Source organism: Xiphophorus maculatus, chromosome 22 (assembly GCF_002775205.1).
Source record: "Xiphophorus maculatus strain JP 163 A chromosome 22, X_maculatus-5.0-male, whole genome shotgun sequence".
Lineage (NCBI taxonomy): Eukaryota > Metazoa > Chordata > Actinopteri > Cyprinodontiformes > Poeciliidae > Xiphophorus > Xiphophorus maculatus.
The window spans coordinates 15,698,050-15,721,442 of record NC_036464.1 but is presented as its reverse complement, the minus strand read 5'-3'; the positions used below and the strand labels follow the sequence as shown (position 1 = coordinate 15,721,442).

General features: G+C 37.4%; 1 protein-coding gene across 33 annotated transcripts in view; it reads right to left on the bottom strand.

Annotated features, from left to right (window-relative positions):
• The window catches only part of LOC102216920 (calcium-activated potassium channel subunit alpha-1), a 156,304-nt gene that overhangs the window by 122,863 nt on the left and 10,048 nt on the right, over window positions 1-23,393 (bottom strand). The window contains exon 1 of one of the 33 annotated variants that reach the window (XM_023327707.1): window positions 10,092-10,178. The exons of the other annotated variants lie outside the window; for them this stretch is intronic. The gene's annotated coding sequence lies outside the window, so the exon portion shown is untranslated. Of the gene's footprint in view, window positions 1-10,091; window positions 10,179-23,393 lie in introns of those variants that run through there. 33 annotated transcript variants of the gene reach the window in all.

The window sequence follows — 23,393 nt, the reverse complement described above, 5'->3', positions numbered from 1 at the left end:
ATTTATTCACATAATATGAACAAATATCACATAGACAACATCCAAATGACCTCATTAGGTTGTTTTTTGCTTTCACCCCTGAACAACTCAGTCTTAAGCACACGTTTTGAATTTCCAGTTTTAAATCTTCTTTATCTAGTTCATCTGCCTACATCAGGGGATCTTTTTATGTAACAATACAGATGAGCATTGTTAATATTAGGACTGTTCCAATTATGAGAATAGTCAAGGGAGGTCGGCTAATAATCTGCAAGACAGTGACAGAAAAAAAAAATCCTTGACACAAGAAGGAAGTCACAAATTAACTGACAGAGCAAAATCTACAGGACAAAGACAAGAAAACAAGGCGGAGAAGTCATCATATACCAATAATGCGAAGATAGTAGATGTAATGTTGATAAGCATGAAATTAAAAGACATCATGAGGCAGACAATTGTAGCAAAAATGACACCAAGAGAGAGGGACAGCCACTGAAAGTAAAAAAAATGGGCAATTGAACAGATCAGATGGGAGACAAAAAGATAAGGGTGATGTGTAAGACTAAAAGAAGAGGGAAAAGAGACAGGAGGTCATGCCCATCTGACCCCGCTTATCTAACAGAAGTTGGCTTCTAGGCAGCTGTTCCTCTGGCTTCAGACCGCATCGCTCGGGAAAACTCTACTCCAGTGTGGTGGGTTATTTATAGCCTCAGCCTATGAGACATGAAAGTATTGAGACTCATAACTTGCCGCAGTTACCCTGTGTCCCTGGGTTACAGGCCTCCACAGGGTCAAAACAAACAGGAGAGCAGGAGTGTATTTAAATATTTATTTACAATATTTCATAAACATCTGCTTAATCCATAAAAAGGTCAAGCTTGTTGATCCATATAGAATGATAAGGCAAAATGGTATGAGAAAATCACTACCAGATCACCTTTTCTAGGGCATTACTGCAGACAATAAAGCAAAAGGGTCAAAATTAAGCAAAAAAAAAAGTAATTATTTTCACTTCAGAGCATAGGAATGTTCAGGTGAACTTTACTGTTCACCTGAACAGTAAAGTTCTGTAGTGTAGATCTCCAAGCCCAGTGTTTGCCCAGACTACCATGTGTCTGATTTAAGGATTACACAGACCATAATCCATCTGATCAGAACAGCGACAATGTGAATCCATATCCAAACAAAATTCATGCACAGGGAATGAGAGGAAAGCCAGTAAATCTCCATATGTAATAAAGTGGAAACTGCGATCACTTGGGTAGAGAATACAAAAGTAAAATATATTGTAAAATATCCAAGAAAGCAGAGTCAACAGAAACAAATCTATGCCAAAAAACACAATGGGCTAGAGAACACATCAAAAAATGTTTTAGATCTTTAGTTTCCTGTAAAATATTGTTAGTTTTCTTTGTCACTGTGTGTATATGTTACATCCCTGAATTTTGCCGTGCATTTACATGTAAAATGATGGAATCTGCTTTGTCCCGAGAATTCACGCAGGTTACTGTGTGCCAGAATGTGTAAGGCTTCGCTGAATGGCTGTGTGGGTGCATCATACGGCAGTGTGGAGTGTCAGCACGGCATATCATAAGACGGGTAATGTTATTATTCTGTCATTGCAACAGAATCTGAGTAGCACTTATGTAAAATTTATAGCAGTGCTGCAAGTGTGCGATATATGCGGATTTTCAAGGTTGTGATGTTTATTCATTGTGTCAACAAAAAAAAACTCTGCCAGTCGGAATTGACTGGCCATCAGATTGTGTGTCCAAACTATTGTGTCAGATGCATGCAGAATAATTATTTACTTATAAATATCTCTCTTCCGATGGCTATATTTTCTACTTCATGACTTTTGGCTTAGTCGAGAAAAAAAATAGTAATAAAAAAAATGTTTAAAAAAATTCACAGAAACAGCTAAGGCATAAAATGTAACTTTTTTATGGTAAGTCAATGACTAAATCTTCGGAAGATACAAAACATTCATCAATCTGCAGAATGCCATCATTTCATTCCCTTCATACTACACTCGTTGTGAAGCTTTGTAGACACCAAACTATAATGTGGGATTTACAATACAGAAAAACAGGGAAAAAAAGCCAACTAGTTTACGTCTCTTTGCATCCCCTTCCGGAAAGCTCACCCATCTGCATAACAGGAGAAGAGCTCTCCACCAAATTGCTGAACTCCAATTCCCCTTTTTGTTCCAACTGTGACATCCCTTCAACCGGCAGAGAGAAACAATAAGACAGTGATACACAAAACCCTAATGTAAGCCTGGCAGCGCTTGCTGTCCAAGACCCACATTCTTTCATGTCTCTTAGTTCAACCAAAAAAAGAAAAAAAAGGGAAGAACAATGCATCTGCATTAGTGTTACTTTCTTACATTCGCAGGGAAACTAAAAGAAAGAAATATCTTGAATGTACAGGCCTGCTGATTCATAGCGCTGGACTAAACTTTGTCCATTCATATAGCATTACAAACCTCAGAGGGCATGGGTAAAAATAGATTACGGAGTGAATTGTGGGTGACTGAAACGTCAGATCATAATGATAGTCAGATCGTGTCATATAAATCTAAAAAATGCTTTTTTCAAAAGTAAAAAGTTAAAGAATGGTCAAAAATCTGTTTAATATTTTATGTAATAAACAAGTTCATGCCTCATTAGCTGAACAAAACAAACATCATAGATTTTCTTCCACTGCCTTCCATGAAAATTCAGTTACTTTCACAAAACTCATTGTACTTTAAAGGTATTTTATGTTATAGACTACATCATAAACACATTCTTGGTGAGATTTAAGTCTGAGCTATAACTCTACTCCCACTACTGTTTTTCAGTATGAGGATGGGTTAGATAGTTTTCCTTAAAGTGAAACTGTCTAAATATGTTATTTAGGGTTCTATCTTTATGTTTCTGCACAAATGTTGACATTTTTTTAGTTATCTAAAGAGGAACGGAAAATCGCAGCAAATGTGATGTTATTACAGTGGATAGCACTACATGTCCATCATACGTGCACATCTAATAATCGGTTGTTTTCAACTGCCAACCCATTTAATTCATTTTCCTCACGTCAACCTGGACATGGCTTGTTACTATGGTGATACACCAAGCTCGTGTCCGTGTTTTCTATGCAAATTAGGTGCAAATGGAGTACGCTTCAAGTTGGCCCATTTAATACACCAGGCAAATCTGCTTCAAGGTGATTGCTGACATGAGGAGACTTTAAAAGGGGCAGTTATTGTACCGAAAACACAAATTAAAGTAACACATTGTTTGCAGACTCCCTGTTATAATTATTATTAGTATCACCTCCAACATCACTTTTCCAGAGGCGCATACTGTACACATTTTTAAGTCTGTCAGAGGGAAGAAAGAAAAAAAATACCAAAATTAAAAACATTAACCTTTAATTATGCTTTAGCCACCTGAGGCTAATTTCCACTTTACTGTACTCTGATGTGCGAGCAAATAAATGTAAAAGTAGGACAATTACGACAAACTCAGTTAAACGTGCCAAATCAAAGTCCAAAATGATTTTGCAGTCAGATCTCGCAGATGTCTTTAAATTTGACCCCTCACAAGCCTCAAAGCAGGCTGCACATCATAAGAGCTAAATGTACCAAACACTAAAATGCTGTTGTGGGTTTTTCAAAATTATGTCCATGTGATACTCTTCCTGTTTATCTGATCATAGTAAACAAAATTGACTTTATTTCAGAGGAACAGACATGTTGATATATATGTGCATTTATGGCATTTACTAATTTCCAGTTTGGTAAAATAGAAACTCTAGTTCATTTATCAGCACAGGGTCCTGATTAAGCAGTTTTTAAATAATCAGTAATAAATGTCCCAGACTGAAGCTCTACTTTTGGTACTTGCTGTTTGTGATTTAATCAGAAACAATTGCAGATAAAAATGCCACCTTTAAAAAAAAAGTTCCTCTCATCTGAAGTGGTTGTAAAGCTGTACTAGAGGCTGTGGACATTATTGTGATGATCTAACAATCTGGTGGTGCAAATTATTTGTCATGCAGAACAGAAGCGGGCAAGAAGGGTGTTCTCACATATCCAATGACTGAAATAAAAACTGCAGCCTCAAACTCACTGATGCAAAATACCTAATGAAAAACCGATGCAGTTGCAGTGTGTTACTTTACAGCACATACATGGCAATTACTTTAGTTGAGTAAGAGACTTGGACTTGTTATCGGCAGGTTCCTGTTACCAACAGACTCTAATCTTGTCACGGGCAAAAAAATCTAAATCAAGACATCCCCACTCATGGCATTAATACAGAGTGTGTTCAAGCTTGTCTGGACGTCTGAGCCATAGAGCCTGTGTCAGAATTCATAACTCTGTTATTACAAGCTTCAACGGTGGGACTGTAAGACGCAATAGTGGTCGGTTTTTAATAATGCAAGATTTTAAGCATGAGTGGTTATTGTAGTGAAATATGATAGATGAGCAAAGTGGAAAAAATCTGAAGCATGAACATGTACAGTTTTTTAAAGTTTTAAGTCTATGAAATTGATTCCTGGTTTTGATACTTGTCTCAAAAAGTACTGTTCAGCAAAACATCTTAAAATAAACCAATATGTCTACTATTTTAACAAATAGATAAAAAACCCTTACTATCTCAATGTCAGACTGTAGACTGGCTGATCTTTGGACTGCTTCATGTAGCCAACAACAGATTTTTCATTTTCAAGCATAAATGAACACATCTGGTGGCTTAATAATTAAATATAAAAACAGGTATTCTTGTTTCTCTTCATTTAATGAGCAATTTTGTAATGCTATTTTCTAGAGTCTGTTAAACACCAGAAGTCAGTGAATTTTGAGAGTAGTACCTCTGACAGCAACAAAACAACCCTATCAAGCAGTCACCTGTCTTAACCTTGATCCCCCAATTACTCTCAGAACCCCTTAATGAGCCTTGCTCCTGAATACAGACAGACAGACGGCTTGTTTCTCTGTCAATAAGTGACTCAGCGAATAACAAGCAGAGCAGCTGAAGTCGGGGCCCCATTATCTCGTGCACAACAGGCCGTTGAGGTGTTTTCCACAAGCGGAAAACTACAAGGATTGAACCCATTGCCCTAATTGGCTCCCTGCTGTCTAACCTGCGCTGATCAATGACAGTGCTCTATAAAGAGCAACATCCAAATATAAATGGAAGATGAACTTATCGTGGAGCATGGCAGTTGGAGGATCAGTGGAATGGCGAAGAGATTTCAAATCAAACATGAAAACAGGCACATCGGAATCACAATAAAAGATTTAAGCCAAATAATTGAGTACATAGCAGAATAAGTTCAGGTTCATAATGTACTTATAACATGAACACGTCCTCACATTCCTCAAAATATTAAACATTTACTAATTCTTCTGTTTGGATTCAAAAGGAGAGCCACCTGGTATTTAATGAATCAGCTGCTCCACACAACATGGAACAATCAAAGCACAAAAGTGGGCGAGGCTGAATGATCCTACAGTCTTTGCATAATATATTAATGACTAACTGGTCCTTCAGCACTACAAGTCAACAGATGGACATGTATGCAACACCATGGCCCATGCAGAAGGATTTTGGTAAACAAGTGTCGAAAATGCATGTCTATTTTTTTCTTCTGTTAAAAACAGTTTCACGTGCAAGTGCTTTAGTCATTTTCATTACTCTCACAGGAATGATTACCCCAACAGAGACATATTCTTCTTTGCCTTTACCTGCATGACTACCCTTCCCTGGCTGCAAAGTGAAGGTTAGCAACTGGTTTTAAATCTTCTCCTTGGTTCATTGACCAATTTAAAGCTTTGGGTTGGTTGTAGGTAACACTGTAGGGGAAGACACCCAGAGTAAAACTACTCCCAGGTATAGCATCCACCTGCCTCCACCTACAATAGGAACTGGGAGTACTTGACCTTCTTTTAGACTGTTTGACTAAATACGGAGGCTATTAGACCTCGACACAGGGGGTCAGGGTTCGAATCACGACTCTGGGTCCTTTATTGCACGTCTTCCCCATTTTCTCTCTCTATCCATTTCCTGTAAGATCAGCTACACATAAAATGCCACTTTTTCCAGAAAAAAGTGGTCGGGTTTCTTTATTTTACAGCTTTGATGAGACATTTTTGCCTCTAGATCTGTCTCAAAAAGTTATTTCCTCTATATCTACACTTATCTGCACTTAGTCCATGTGATATTAAGAAAATAAACAATGTAACTGTCAAATGTGTGCTCTGAGTATCCACATATTGGATATCCCAAACACATAACCCAGTTAGTACCATCACTGCTTGTTGGAGATGGTGACGATGCTTACAATTAACTACTGTTATTTTATGTGGGAATACATGCACAGAAACTGTGTATAAGCAAAGAAAACACTAGTAATTTCTTTCTCCCTTTAACATTTGAATGTTGCTTCAAAAATTCCCCCTATACTAAAAACAGTAGCTATTTTAAAAACTACATTTTAATTGTACTAAAAAAAAGTTTCTTCAGATATCTTGACACCGTTGTACGAGAACAAATCCTTAATTATTCCACCTCATAATTATACCAGCTCTCCTCCTGTATTATACCTATCCGCTTGTCTCTTTGGTTCTGCTACATTTTCTGTTGCTTGCACCCATTTTCTCATTTCCACTTCACTCCACTCCACAGGATTAAAAGAAGCCAGGAGAGACCAAGGAGATTAGGGTCTCTTTGCTTGAGAGACAGCTCTCATTACCTCCATGCTCTCCAGAAGCAATAATGCTGCCAAATCTTTCAGCCATGCCAGTCATCACTGGGGGCTAAATTAATTTGTTTACACCAACTCTAAGCCTCAAAATTGATGTAGAACAGCAGCAAAATACATATGAGTCTAAATAAAAATAAGTATTCAGGGTTAAATTATGTTAATTGAAAAACCCTAATTTGGCTGATTGGAAACCAAATAAAACCTTGTCTGGGTTCTTAAAATGTATCAATTAGGTGCAGAACGTTTGTTCCACACTGAAGGCGTGGACAGAAGAAATGTGTTAGTTAAAGGCAGCAAAAAGGGCAGTCATCTGTGTCTAATGATTTTGAGACTTGCCCTTGATTCAAAAACAGCTCAGAGGCTAACAAATGGAAGTGCAAATGGTTTTCTAACTCTAGGCTTATTTAATCATTTTAAATTTAGATCTCACGCCTCCCACTGGGGAAAATAAATCAGTTTCCTACATAGAAAATGTGCATGCTTTAACCCTGCAGTTAGGAAGAGGAAACACCCCCCGGATTATCATGGCCTGTGTTCTATCACTTCACAATACGGCCCTCCAGCTTGGTCCACAGGGAAGGTTGCATTTCTTCATCATAACCTCAGATAGAGAAGACTTTGACCTCAGCTAACAAGATCTATTAAGGGAAGCTGGAGTCTCGATGAGACGTCGCAGCAAGTTTGTCTCCATGTTTTAAAGCGTCCATAGATCAGTGCAATTACACAAGATGGCAGCACAACAAACCAATCTGTGCATTTAAAAGAAAGGTCACTGCCTGTGGCGGAACAATGGACTGTATTTGAGCAGCATTAAGTCTCCATGTGATGTCGAGTGTAAACTGGGCTGCTGGTGAGGACTGGGGCATTGTCTTCAACCCAGACAGCATTGATGCTCAACTCTACCGAATCAAAGCTTTTTCCACTACAGAATCAAACATCTAAAAAAAAAAAAAAAGACAAACAGGCCGCACACACATCTCAGAAGAGCCGTGCTGAGTTCTGTTTGTTTGTGTTCAGTATGAGATGCGCATTGGCTCCGGTTTCCGCTGTGATCTGCCTGTTCCTGTTAGTGCCGCTGCAGCCAGAACAGGTTTGAGATTTGAGGAGCTGACAAACAGCATCGCAGGAATTGCCTTTCGCCTGGAGGTCAAGGGAGGCATTTCCCGGTGATGGCACAGTGAGGTTGGGGGGCAGGGATGAAGGGGTGGTGTGTGTGGGTAGAGGTGAAAAGCACCACCTCCCCAGAGTCAGCAGTTTGACCCTTGCAGGCTTCATGTGGGCTGTGTCGCCGAGCTCCAATAACACTGAAAATTCAGCACAAACATTAAATAAGCGCTGTCAGGGTGAGTTAGGCAGAGAACTGGCAACAGCTTTCACATGGGATGATGTGAACACTGAATCAGCTCTCCTCTGCTGTCCAAACTGTGGGCATTTGATCACTGTAGCAATGTTCGAACCCAAGGACAAGTCAGTGGGTGGGACACATGAAACATGTCATGGCTGCATTTGCATGACCGAGGGAATGTCACACAAAATAAATGTCTCACAAAAATATTTACACCTTGAATTTTTGCACATTTTGCTCAGCTTAGACTTGGAGCGTTCTGCTAGGATTTTATGAATTAGATCAACCTTATATTTAAGGTTGTCATATTTACTTTGGTAGTATTTAATACATTTTTTATATATAATTACAGATGCAAATCTATTAACAAATTTCTCTACTAACATTGAACATCTAGGGATTCTTCTCTTTTTTTCCTTTTACAAAATTTAAATTGTTTTTAAAGATAAACATCAGTAAACTGCATATCATTTCTCCTGGATTATTACTGAGCACAGTCACATTGCACATACAGCTGGAAGTTTCTTGGGGCTTTAAAGATTTGGAGGCTGAAACTTTCCCTATATATTTTAGCAAAAGAACTGGAGCTCAGTCAGACTGAATGGGGAGCATCACTGAACAGCAGGTTTTAAGTTGTGCCACAGAATCTGAATTGGTTTAAGGCCTTCCCTCAATTTTCAGGACTTTTGCCTCTAACAGGTTTTCCTCAAAGATTGTCCTGTACCTAGCTCCATCTTTCTCCTCATCAGCTCTGAACAGGAGGGGTTCAGTTGATGTGCAGTGAAAATGTTCTGCAACACATTGATTTGCATGGTGGTGTAAAAGTTTAACTGTGGTCTTATCTGACCAAAACATACTCTTCTCCGCATGTTTGCTTGTGGACCCCTTTCAATTAATGCTCTCTTTTTATTTCTCTTCCGCAGAGGCCGCATCTATGCAGATATAGCTATGGATTTCTGCAGTGCCTCCATTTTTTTTAAACTCGCGTAACAGCTAAATTTATACTTAAATTAAACTGCTAACAGGTTTATTTACCAATGAGATGATACCTACAGGCAGCTGGCTGCTTTGAATTGTATCTAGGGGTTACAGAGGAAATGGAGGCTGAATACAAATGCATTCCAAGTTGTTTTTAAATTTGTATTAACATTTTTAAATATTTTAAATCTGTCATTTTCCTCCCATAAGTATGACCAACTTTTTTTGTTTGTCTATCATGCAAAATCCCAATAAAACATGTGAACGCGTGTGGCTGTAACAAGATGAAATGTGTTCAAGTGGTGTAAGTTCTGCATCTCCTTTTTCATTAACACATTGACTTCTTGCATGCAGCAGTAAGAAAATTCACATCTTTCAATCTCAGGCTTTGTTCTTTTATTTAACCAGCTCTGGATGGCCTGTGAAGGTTCAAAGTAAAAGAAAAAAAAAAAAGGAAAATCCTCCTTCCACTTCACTAGCTAATGGCCACTGTTAATCAATACTGTTGTAAATGCTTTTTAGCTCTCAGCACCAGGCTCATTTGTCAAAATAAAAGTCGTAAAAGGCCCGAGGGACTAATCAAGTGGAATGAAGCAACAAGGAATTTTGAGACCTGGAAACATAAAAACACACTTGTAAAAGGATGTTTTCAGGCTAATTCACATTAAAGTGAAAATGTGGACGTCAATATGATTTCCTATATGATTTGACTTGGCGTATTTACATTTTACAAGAGGCAGTATCTTATTTCTGTGTTTAGAAAACATTAGGTTAATTTTAATGAGAAGCTAAGTCACAAAGAACAAAATGAGAGGCAGATAATTCAATTCAGTTTTGTAAATTAAAAATAAGCCCCTAATATTGTAGTTAATACTAATCTGATTATTTTTCTTCCCCCCTCCCCTCCCCCCGCTGAGGAGAATCGCAGCGCTAAAGAGAAAGGTCTACGTGAAAATGGCACAGCAAAACGATGAGATCATGATGGACAAACGTCTCTTTTTCTCTCTTTCAAGAACAGTCCAGTGCTCACCGCTTGTCGCCTAGCAACAAAGACCTGGCGGGCAGACGGTAGGTGTTTGAGACACAGCGTGTGGGTGGGGAGGCTCGAAGGAGGAGGTGGTGGAAGAAGAGGGGAGGTTTGTAGAGCGACAGGAGCAGAGGAAGAGAGGAGCAAAAGACAAAGAGTTAAGTTAGAAAAAATAAAGGGAGAAGGTCAGTATCACCTGTTAATTGGTAATTGTCTCAAGCCAGATAATAGTGAAAAAAAACCATCAAGAATTCATTAACTAAGCAAGTTTATTTGGGTGTTGGTTTTAAATCTAGTGAAACAAGGCGTGTATTTGCATAAAGCCACTTCAACGCAATACTTAAAAAATATTTCTATTTAAGTCTGTAAATTGATCACATTCACAGTTTATATAGTTTAAGTTTTATACTGCATGTGCAAATTTTTCCATATAAAATGAGAAAGATTCAAAGTTTTTGATTCCTTGTGTTTGTTGTAACAGGAAATCAATTTAAATTTTGGGGGGGGGGTTTGTCTGAAAATATACTCATCTTTATCTGCTACTCTGATAGATGTTTTTCCCTTTGGATCAAAGCTGACTGATGATATTTTCCAGATTTGACCCGTCAGTTACACAAAACTGTTGTTGCAGCAGTAACAGAATTTTTAGCAAATTGTGTTGCCAGTTTTTTGGTTTTTTTATCTTTTAAATTATTGGGTAAATGTGCTGAAATCACAGCTCCAGTAGTCTGAAAATGTCTTTCATTTGATTCAAATGGAGCATATGTAAGTGTCGTAAACACAACCTTTGCACGCCATTGTACCACAACCAATTCACTCATCCTGAATTTTATAAGGGATCAGAAATGAAAAATTGTCACATTAGCTTTCGAAAAGGCCACTTGACAATGTGAAACAGTTTGACATTTAAAGATTTCCTCCTCTTGCACAAGCTGCTGCAAAGCAAACACCTGCTTTTTTGTGACAGTTGTAAAATTTGCCCAACTTGACAAGTTAAATGTTAAACCTAATTTGTTAAATTGATTTTGTTTAGTTCATCTCTGAATAGTTTTAATGTCTCTACTGAAGGTAATGTAGAAGAACAACCTTGTGATTTAAATTGTTTTATTTCAGCTATAATGGTTCCTGAGTATGAACAGTCTGTTTACGGTCATTCAATTGAAGAGTGACTTAATCAGGGAAGAAATAAACTTAGGAACATAAAAAGAGTAATAATCAGCTTGCAAATGTAAATGCATTTACATCCCTTATAGTAAGTCTCTAAAAGTAAACCATGTTATTTTATGATTTGTTACAAATAGTAGAAAAAAAAATCCCAAATGAAATTGTCAAGGTTGCACATGTCTGATCAATACATTGAAATCAAAGATGCAACATTTGCAAGGGAAAAGTGTTCTAATAACGCAAGTGACAAAATACCAAAATATCATCATGTCATAAATAGCTTGTCAGGTGGTGAAAAATAGTCCAAGTGCAACCCTGGTGCACATTAAATCCTCATGGCCCAGGATTTACAAGACATACTCTTCTGCATTCATCTAATGTCACCAACAGCAGCCAAGTCTCAAGGAAATGTCAATGACAGCAAATAGACTGTGCTGAAGCTGCAGCAGAATCCAGTAGCTCATATTGGGCTTTTACGTTATATTTTCTTGCACTACATCCTTCAGAGCTCCTACAGATGTGTCACAGGTTTAACATGGTCTGTTGTTTAAAATTATATATATATTTATTTAGTGGAATTTGTGCCAGACCAGGCAGTAATCAACCTCTATGTTTATTTGGTAATACACCGAACTAAATATTTAAAATATGTTCACACTAAAATAATTTGGCAATATGTTAATTAAAACAGATTTGATTGATAAAATATTTGAGCACAAAACTATTATCCTGAATATGTATTATTATACTATCAATGGTCCAGATTTGAACCTCCGGTCTTGAGTTAGACACCTGATGTATGATTTTGATTTTGCTAGATAAATTTTTCTTAAGGAGTTTGAAAAATTAGAGAGTATATCAAATCTTCAAATATTAAAACAAAATTTTAAAAGAAACTAATTTATTTCTCATCAATGTGAAATATGGCTCATCAAGCATTATTCAGTACAAGTCTGCATGTGGCTTCATCTGATAAATTATACAGTTATTGTGAACTCCAGATATAAAGGTGTGTGCTACACAGGCGGTGACCATGACTCACTGGGTAGAGTTTAATCTTTAGCTTCCTACAGATCTGAAACTGTAGCACTGTATAACTTTAATTAATTTGCCATTTACAAACTTTCCATTTTTACTGGGAATTTTTTTTTCCCCAGCATGTTATTTTTGGACTTGTGGCAAGTTTTTTTTAGACACAGTTTGTTACTATTGCTATGTTTAGAAAAATAATTCAGTCTGTGAATCAGGTGTTGGTTAAAACGTCACATTAGCATGCTAGGAAAGGTGGAAGGGGTTCATCCAGTAACCAGTGAGTTGCCGGTTCGAACCCCCGCTCTGTCTGTCTCAGTGTTTGTCTCCTCGGGCAACACACTTCACCTGACTCACCTGCTGGTGGTGGTCAGAGCGCCTGATGGTGGTGATAGCTCATCACCACCTCTGTGTGTGAATGTGTACATGAATGACTGAATGTAGTATTAAGCACATCAGGGTCCTCCACATTAGATAAAACGCTATACAAGTACAGATCACATAGTGTTTAGTTTATTATTGATAAAATTCCTAAACATGTGTTTTCTTTTGCATTGCTAAAGAATAATATCCAATCATTTTATCAAACTTTTGACTTAAAGCAGAACAGGAAAAATATTTCAAAATAAAAAAATGTTCCTCTTATTGGTCTTAAATAAATTGGAGTACTACTGAATCTACTTTCAGAAATTGACAACAGCACAAAATAAAATACTGTTTTGCCATCAGCTACTACATCACAACAACTCTGTCAGCATTTCTAAGGACGTTCAATGAAAAGATTTTAAGGCATTGTTATGTGAAAAGGAGGACCTGAGGCCTGATCCTTCACAGACACTAGACAATAATTTACACTAGTTTACATTAAACATTTCAAACAGCCATCCCATTCAAAAACCACAGAAAGATCAATAAAAATGCTGCTGGTGTTTCTTTCCTTATAATGCTGCAGTATGATGATTTTAATAAGATGTGACAGCGATATGGGTATCCTCAGAATAAAAAATTCTGAGATTCCACTATGTTAGCTTCACATGGTAATTTAAAAGCTGACCTATTTAAAGTTCTGCAACCTTTATCTGAAGGGGTGGAAAGGACCCGATAAAGGCTTAGAAACGCACCAGGTAAAACAAAAAGTTGACACAGATGACTACCAGCCTGCCAATAGCTTTGAAACAAAGGTTTAAAGTTGATCCATGTCAACCTAATGCATTTCTCATGTCACCAGAAGGGAACAGCTGTTACCTACTGTACAAAGAGGTGTGAAATTAGCCAGATATCAGGATCAGTAAAAGACAGAATAAGTCCTATATACGAGTTTCACAAAAGAGATTACCAGCAGATGTGAAGTGTTTATTTTGAGCTGCGTAAATCTTGTTAAAGTTAGGTATCCTACACCCATCACTGATCCTCTTATGCCAGATCTCTCTCTTCACTTTGACAGTTTTAAATGTATCACTTGAAATATTTAAAGTTTGCCTTTAGCATTTTTGATGACATTTTAAGAGCAGATTCGTGAGAACTACATGGTTAAAAAAAACAAACAAAACAAGTAGTGTAATTTGAGACTCGTTGTAAACCAACGTGGTGATGGAAAATATCCAAATAATGGACCCAATGACAGCACTCTAATTCAGTCATGTACAGTATGTTGCACTTGCAGTTAAGCTGCCTCCAAATGCCCCTGTCTATTTTAAACCATGCTGAACAATGACAAACCAACAAGACTTCAATATGCCTGAAAAAATACGGCAAAAATAAAACTAAGCGCCATCGGTGAACCTCAACGCCAGCACACAAATATTCACAATGAATATATAATCTTTAAATGCTACCAAAAGTATTATTTACCTTTTGTCGTTGAGTTTAAAAAGGAAATTCAATTGCATATACTTTGATGACAGATTGCTAGAAAAGCTTAGCCGAAAGCATCTTTCATTTTATCATAAACGGCATACAGTGCAATAAGAAAAATGGCAAAGAAGCATCTTAAGCTCATATTGGGCCACATTTTTTTTGTTTTTACATTTCGTCCAATATAAACTTTGAAGAGCAGACAAACTGTGTGTGAGGTTTACAGGCACACAGAGGGTATTTAGTTTTCTTGCTAATCAGAGCACATTGATGCCCTACAGCTGTCGATTACTGTTACAGCTGGATCAGGGCCAAGTTTTGCTGTGCAGTTCCGCGGGAAAACCACATGGTGTGTTCACAGGGTTCCCAGAGATATATATTTTTTTTTTCTTTGGCAGTGTCAGCCTGGAGGGGAGGAAAAATCCAAAAGACATTAAAAAAAAGGCAGTCCAGGAAGCCATTGCTCTCTTTCTGTAAATTACAACAAATAAATATTTGTAAAACAAATAAACAAATAAATATTTGTAAAAACAAATATTTTAATTACATTCTACTTTGAACAAAAGCAACAGTAAATATTGTTGATGCCTAAGAGTGCAGTGCATGCTTCCTTTGTAGATGTGAATTAGATTTTAAGGTCTTGTTATTGATTCAGAAATACAGCATCAAGGTAGAGAACCCAACTAAGGTTCCCCTCCATCAATAATAATGAAGCTGCAAAATCTGTGTCCACACAGCAAACAAAACACGCCATTGATAATATTCTACACATAATCAATGATTATATACAATAATCACTGTCATAGGAGCACTTTTAAAGACAGTGCTCAAAACAGCCCCAGTTGAAAGCAGTTTAACTATTGGCTCCAGCAGAATAAGATCGCTCACACTGCAGGCTACCATTTTTCGCAGTGTTACAATTAGTGACCCCTGCTCTGATATGAACTCGTCGTGAGGAGGTCGCAGGCCTCCAGGAGTTCAAAAGTAGGTCAGGCTTTACAGCAGAAAGCAGCCTACAAGCTAGAGGAACTACCATACTTAACTACTAACGTAATTCAAACTGACAATACGTAACACTATATACAGTATAAGTGACACAGTGTATGCATGAATATGCACTCTTACTTGTGAAGCGTCATGCAAGATTAAGCTAGTGAGATAAGTAACATTAAATAACATTTCGATCATTCATTCTTGGTCTTTCTAAACTAGGCCCTTATGGTAAGACAACTCTTCCCAGCATTAGCACTGGTTTCTGCACAGTTAACTGAGCTGGCTGAGAGGACAACCCCTTTCAAACTGTGATTTTCAATACCTATTTCTATTTTTCAAGGTTTGCTGCTGTTTGCTGTTACTTTATATTCAATACCCAAATATGAGATGAGCAAATGTAAAAATGTAAGAAACTTATTTATGTGTCTTTCCTAGCAGTTACTACGTCTAAGCGCTGTGACAAAGCAGTTGCACAGTGAAGCAAACCACCGCCCGTGTGGCATACACTGACTTAAATGTCAGACTCCTAATGCTGCTAATAGTCTGTGTGTGTGTGTGTGTGTGTGTGTGTGTGTGTGTGTGTGTGTGTGTGTGTGTGTGTGTGTGTGTGTGTGTGTGTGTGTGTGTGTGTGTGTGTGTTGCATTTGTGAAGAGAAACAGCAGGACTGAAGCAGACCTTGAGAAAGCAGTAAATCACATTATGCATTGCGATCTCTACATATCACAGCCGCTGCCATTTTACCCACTGACTTCCTCTTGCTTCTGTATTTCATTCTTCTTAAAATGTGTCCCCCAAAGAAGAAAAACAAAAAAAAAGTGATATTTTCAAAGCGTCAGGATTGATTTAATTATTCGTTTGATCAAAAGTTTTTTTTCCCCCCATTATTATTTGAAGAAGCAGTTTAACAAAAAAAAAAAAAAAACTCCTTTAGGTGTTTGAACAGAGTGTAGAGATGACTCTGGGAGCCCGAGCTAAGAGACAGATCCTCTTTATCTATTTATAACTAGGAGCTGTATTTCCAGACTCGAATGTCTTTGTTCTTATTGCCTAACATGCATTTTTAAAATCAGATAGACCTTGTATTTCTAACACCTCGCCAAGAACGAGATGCTCTGATTGACAGGGAGCGTGGCCGTGATGGCCAGAGAGTGTGTTGTGAAGTAATTACAGAGTAGCCGCACAAGCAGGCCGAGTCTGGTCCTGCAGAAACAGGACAGAGCAGCAGTGGAGCTTACAAAACGAGGTTTCACTTCAAATGCCTTCATCCGTCTCTTCTGTTCACTGCACTGTTACATGAGAATGTGCAATGGCTAATTCTCCCCAGAAATTCTTGTCAACTTTGACTCCGACCCTTTCTGAGACAGGGGATGGGTTCCTTCTGGTCACACCTCTGAGCAGAGGTCTGTAACCTGAAGTAAAATTACCATGAAGACAAACTCAATGTGCTCATAAATACTTGGCGTTTAACCTCTTCTTCATCCACCTCTCCTTCACCCTTTTCTTGTTAGGCTTCAGACAACCAGTGAGGTCAAGTTGATTTTATTTCCCAGAGGAGAGAAGACGGATTGCAGAATGAAAGCTTTGTGGCACAAACCAGTTTTGTCCAACACTCGTCAATAAAAAAAAAAATCACTCGGCGTAACTCTTTTGGGTAAACAAGATGGAAACATGAAGGTCAATGATGGATGAAAATCGTTTTAGGACAGAATAAAAGTTGAAAAAAAATAAACGTGTGCAAAAACAGAGGGGAAAAAATAAGCTACACGGACAATAAATGAAACAAATGAAGCAGACTGCTTACACTGCGGCTCTGATAATTCATCAGAGTTCTCGTTGCTCATGTTCACTTGAGACAGATGGACTGTGAATCTTAATTGCCTCCTGCATACAGATTAAAGCAGGGGGCAGCAACACCATCCAGACACACCCAGAGAGAGTATTAGCATGAATCCATACGGACTGATCACTGCAATCATTTACTTAACCAGAACATTATTAATGCATAGAAGCAATAACGTCGAAAGTGTATTCCACCCCATCAATCAAGTTAGAGAGACTGCAAATTAATTTGAAAACTATGACATGAACAGACTTCTTCAATTCCTCCCATTAATGCAGTCATATGTCATATTGAAAATTTGACATACGACAGTTCTGGTGTTTTGTTTATTTTAAACACAAGTAGGAATAAAAATAGCAATAGGTATTTTGTTCCATATAACACAGTAGGAGTGTAACAGGTAAACCTTTTATGGATGCAAACCTGACTAAAAACCCAACTGTTTAGGATTGTATTTGAAATGTAATCGATTACAAATTTATTGATGGAACCTGACTTAATGTCGTGTTTTGATTGTTGATTCTATGTTGCTTTGTGTTTCTGTGTTTGATATTATGTAAAGAACTTTGAAATGCCTTGCTGCTGAAATGTACTATACAAATAAAATTGGGTTGATTGAACACTACAACTGTTATTAAATCCTATGAAATTAAATTCAAATATAGATCAAGATGGAAAAAACCCTAGCTAACTACTCTTTACCAAGCCAACTTCTAGGCACCATTTTGTAATAGTGCAGCATTTTCAACAAACATCTGACTTCAGAGAAGAAAGAAAACCTCTGAAAGTCTGAACGGTTCTCATCACTCTCACGCCCACCAAAGATTTCAGAATGTTGCTGTCATTTTGCTGCAAATCCGTCAACCCACTGGAGATGCTTCCTCCTGAGATTAGGATATTTTTCAGTATTTTTGATATTTGGCTTGAAATGCCTTGCTGCATTAGTTTAGGTCCAACATGTAGTGACCATTTGATACATATTTTATAGCGTTGCTACTTGCTTGAGCATGTATTATTCACTCCTGGAAATTTTAATGAGCACTGTTTTTAAGAATTGAATTATACCAAGTTGTGATCGGAGAATAAACTTATAATGCAATCCTAAAACAGCGTACAGTACCTGACGACCTGTGACCTCTATGTTAGGTGTGTTCCTGATTCAACACACCAGCATAACACTTTTATTTCACCACATTCTACAAAAGCTTTACAAAAACACAACCATTTAAATCAACCCTCATAGACATTTAAAACATGTTCAATACCAGAGATGCTCAACTCCATTCCAGCTGAAGTCTGTGAAGTCACAGTAAACTGCAGGACACAGGAATGTCTGCTGAGCCTCAGAAATGCCTTATATGTATTATATTTACAGTAGACTTAGATCATGCTGGACTCCTAATGTCTGACATGAAAAATCTCAATGTTATCTTTATGCTTTCAACAACTCTAGGCTGTAACTATTTAGCTATTATTTATGACGCAGAGCAGTGATTATTTCCTGAAGCTACAAATTATGTAAAATTTGACTTTGAATAGCCTCCCGCATTTCCCGAGTTATCCATTATTAACCTGACTTATTAAATGCATACAAAACTGTATTACATATATAAATGTTTATAGCAAATCCCAAATTGTATTAAAGTGAATTATTCCAGTCATTAATAACTACCATATAATACCAATTAGTATCCACATTTTCTTTCCTAAATGTAACAGATGGGTTAGTGTGTGTGTGTTTAGATAATTATTAGTTAATGGGTTAAACAACTGAGGGAATGCCCTCCGATTGCTGATTTTAGATTTTGCAATATTCCTTTTACCTGGGATTTTTCGGTTTTTCATAATGGAGGGAGTTTTGTACTTCCATGAGTTATCCATAATATTATTTTTGTGGAAATATGACCCCAAAATGTATGAAATCTATCAATTCCAAAGACTCATAAGCTGCCTCCTGGTTTCACCCCTTAGGCAAAATGTCAGCTCTGCACTTAATCTGATGTAATATGCATGATCTAATAAGCAGATCTGAATGTTAAATTTGCAGAGTAAATGTTTCCAAAGGGATAACTTCTCTTTTTGCCCTGCATTCACAATAAACAGTAAATCCTTTCACTTGTCAAGCATCCAAGAATTTAACTACGGTTCCTCATGCCAAGCAAGTCTTGAAAGGTAAATCTAATGTATGAAGTTTTGTACAAAAACACAAAATACCTTTTGATTTAAGGAAAGTCTATAAACAGATGCCAAAACCCAGAGGTTAAACATATCCACCAGAGCAGCTTTTAATTTAAGAATTTGTTCTATAAACCTTTTATTCCAAATTATGTTTTCTGTAAGATTCAATAAATTCAAGTTACTGTCATAGTTACCCCATTATCAGCATATTTTCTTTTGAATCACTCAGATAAATGATGGGCAGGCCAAATCAGAAATAAAAATGCTTATTATTGAATACATTTAAAACTAAAAATCACTTTTCCGGTCTGTAAACACATTGGCCTATTGTTGGCGTAGCACATTTGGTGTTTTTTTCAATACAATTTGTGTAACACAAACAGCAATTTGCTCTAATTTTTATAAAACAATTTTGGGATGGGTTTCCTCTAAATGCACACATACCTCATTAAATCCTTATGGCATCTAGTTGAAACCATCTTAGAAGTAGTTCTACCTTTGCATGAATACTAGAAACACACTTGGACTCAATTTTACCCACATTTAGCAAATACTTGGTTCTCTGTGCAGTTTTAAAAACAAAAAATTATCACAATCTGGTTTTGTTCAATTTAATTTTTGACTAAGAAAGCTTCTTCTTAGGGTGTGGCGTTGGCACAGGAGTTAAGTGTGTATACGGAGGCCTTAGTCCTCAACACGGCCGTCTTGGGTTCAGGTATTGATGTCTTTTGCTGAATGTCTTCCCCAGTTCTCATAACCGGTTTTCCTGTCTGACCACTCTCAAAAAAAGAGGAAAAAACATTAAAAAAAGAAAGATGCTTCTTAATATACATTATAGTACAGACATCAGCAACCATGAATTTGGAGGAGAAGCTTTTCCCAGTTTCCCTCTCCAGAGCTCTCCGTGGTGCTGAAAATTCTTCCACTTAGAGTGAATACCTGGGACTGGTGGCCACGTAAATGTTAGATGCTGCCAAAACACTGCGATGGAGTACAACGGCTGCGTGACACTGCAGCCAACGAATTCCACAACACTAGATGAGAACTGCTGATAGAGTTACACCATCTGAATATATCAGCTAATCCCTGCTGCTCCCCTGGTGAACATTAGAGTTGGATTACACATTACAGGAAGGACTGCAAACAATCCAGAAACATACAAAGTAGGAATCTTGACAGATACGGTACAGAAAACCATGGGTAAAATGGCTGCTTTGTCAGGATTAGTTGCATTCTCTCCTTTAATAGAGAAAGAAATTTCACTTTATTTAATCATTAACAGAGCTGCCACACAAGAAGCTGGTTTACTTACTGGGAGCCATTTCAGCTCAAGTGTTTCCCTGAGGGACACTTTAGCATCCGAGGAGGAGAATCAGAAGCGTCAGCCTCGTAATTACTGAGCATGTAGTAGTAACTATAATTAGACGCATTTCTTTGACAAATAATGACAACACAGAGTCAAACCACCTCCATATGATCATCCACAATGCTGGATATAATACCTAGAACTACAAAAAATGCAAACAAACATTATGTTTATATCTAAGCAGCTTTTGTTAAAGGATTCACCTGACATCAATGATGGGATAGCTTGTGTCTAATAAACTTGATTTTACTGCCCCCATGACTTCAACTCTGAAAATGTATCTTTCACTTTTTGTGGGAGACAACTTTTGATTAAAGAAATTTAAATGCATGCTATAATCCTTTTGGTTACGAGTTATTGATTGTGCAGCTCTTAAACATAAATTGACAGCAGGATGGAGTGTTTATTTAAATGTAAACATGTACTAACAATTCAATTAATAAATTTAATTTGGCCTTTAAGCTATGAGTAAAAATCATTTTTTTAATTGTTGGAATTTTGCACATAATGAACAAAATTATTCACCGATACATACATGCATAAAAAACGCTAACAATTACACTTCATTTATTGGTTAAACTCTAACAGCTTGTTTTATCATTGTGCAGATTATTTGTGTGCATGAATTCAACATATATTACAAAAGCACATTCACCAAGATGTGTGCAGTCATGCAAACTATTGTCTGTTTTGCTTTCATCTCATAATTGTATTGAAATATTTTAGTGTCCCTGAGGGACAATTAATTTGCAGTACAGTCTACAAAATCTATATGCAACAAAAGACAAAAAAAAAAAACACAACAGAAAGAAAAATTAAAAATACACAATTTTTCCAGGACTCCAAGTAGTCCACGACACTGATAATATTATACACCGACATAAAAGTAACATTGCAGACAAATATTTTCCAAAGGGGAAAACTTTGCAGAAAGCCTAACCCTCCTCTATGAATCAGTAACAAAAGGATATTTTAACTGAGTTGTATAGTCTGCTACAGAGCCGCATGGCAGCTTGGCACAGTTATCCATCTTTAATGAGGCATCCAGCAATGAACCCATACTCTCTGTGCATCATTCTGTAAAAATCATGTCTACACATGTTGTCATTGGAAGCTCAGCTGCAGAAGCATCGTTTTACAACGCTCATGCTGCTCAGAAACTGCTCCGTCTCGCTTTGTTTGCGTCAAGATCCATTTCACAGCATTCAGAACTGTGCCGGGCAGTGGGGGAAACCTGAGGCCGATGAGGCCTTCTGGGATTTCACTTTTGCGAGCATCAAAAACAAGGTAGTAATTGACAGCAGGGCTATTCATTATGTGCAGCCACCCTGAAAACCCCCGAAGAAGCCATAAGGTAACCTAAATAAGTCTCGATAATGTTCATCTTTTGTCGTCATTTACACTTTTGTTTTTCGCTCTGTAACATCCCATTTTATGCACCGACTGGAGTGCTGCCACATGAGCTGCGGTACTAGCATTGTAGCATGCATGCTACGAGGGCCAGCGAAACCTGAGCCTGCTTTTAGCCCACTAGGAGAATGACAATTAGCATATTAGTCTGGCCCCCTCTGAGGTTAATTGGGACCAGTTGCTGAGGGAGGCGGTTGTGGTGCTGATATGTAATTTTAACACATTCAGAACCCTCCCCTGATAACACAGGTTGTTTTTTGGGGGGAGCGGGGGGTTTATTTGCTTGCCCACAAGATTTTATTTTCACTAAAGTTGCCAAGAGAGAATTTGAGTCCCAAATAAAAACCAGAAATATTATCTCTGCTGGGGATCACTGAAGGTCACTGCCATGTCCTCTACACACACTCTGTGTGCATCACTGCACACAGCTCAAAGCTTCAATTAAACCGTTAACTGCGTTTTGATGTCTGTGTAGCAGCGCTGATCTCTCAGGGTGGGCGGTGGGTTAAGGGAACTGGAAGAAAGCTGGAGGGTGGGGGGAGAGAAGGGGAGACTAGGAGATGTCTGGCTCTGCCTGATAATCAGCTCCACTAAATATTAGTTGGAGGGCAGCGCATGAGCTGAGAGACCATGCCACAGCATGAAAAGCCAGGATGTATTCTGTAAAAGACAGAATTATAATGTGACTGCATGTCTTAATTTGAACACAGAGTTGGAGAGAAAACTGTAAAAGAGTATTTAAAAACCCTTAACTAAGAACACAAAACATTTCAATGCAGTTTTCTGGAAACCAGCTGATCATTTTTCATTGCGTCGCCCTCCATAAGATGTTTCAGTCAACTTTCCAAACACTTTAAATTAAATTAAGCACAACCTTACAACACATTCATCCATCCATCCATCCATCCATCAACTTCTGCTAACCTGACATTGGGCCATAACCACAAACACAAATGTATCTGATTATGATGCAGTTAATACTAGTTAATCTGGATATTGGTTAGAAATATACAACTGAACACACATCCATGGGTAAGCTGAAATTCACAACCAGAATGTGTAATAGCAAATTGATTTTAATTCAATTACTTCACAATTCTAACTCTAACTCACTCTATGTGTTCACATGCTGAAAACATGGCAACAGATCAATAAAGTACAATCCATAAAGGCCAACAATAAACTGATTATAAAGTCACGTACATCAAAATGAGAGTACAACAAAAAAGATATATAAATAAATGTAGTAATAGCTTTCTAAATGTCAGTAAATTTTAAATATACAAATAAATGATTAAATGTGGAAATCATTCATTACAATTTAAATTGATGTTTATGTCATATATAATTTATGTATTTAATTAATTATTTTATAGAATATGTGCTATAGTTCTGCATGAAGTTTTAAATTTATTGCAGTTTAACTTTTAGTCTTTTAGTTAATGAACTTTAAATATAGCAATGATTACA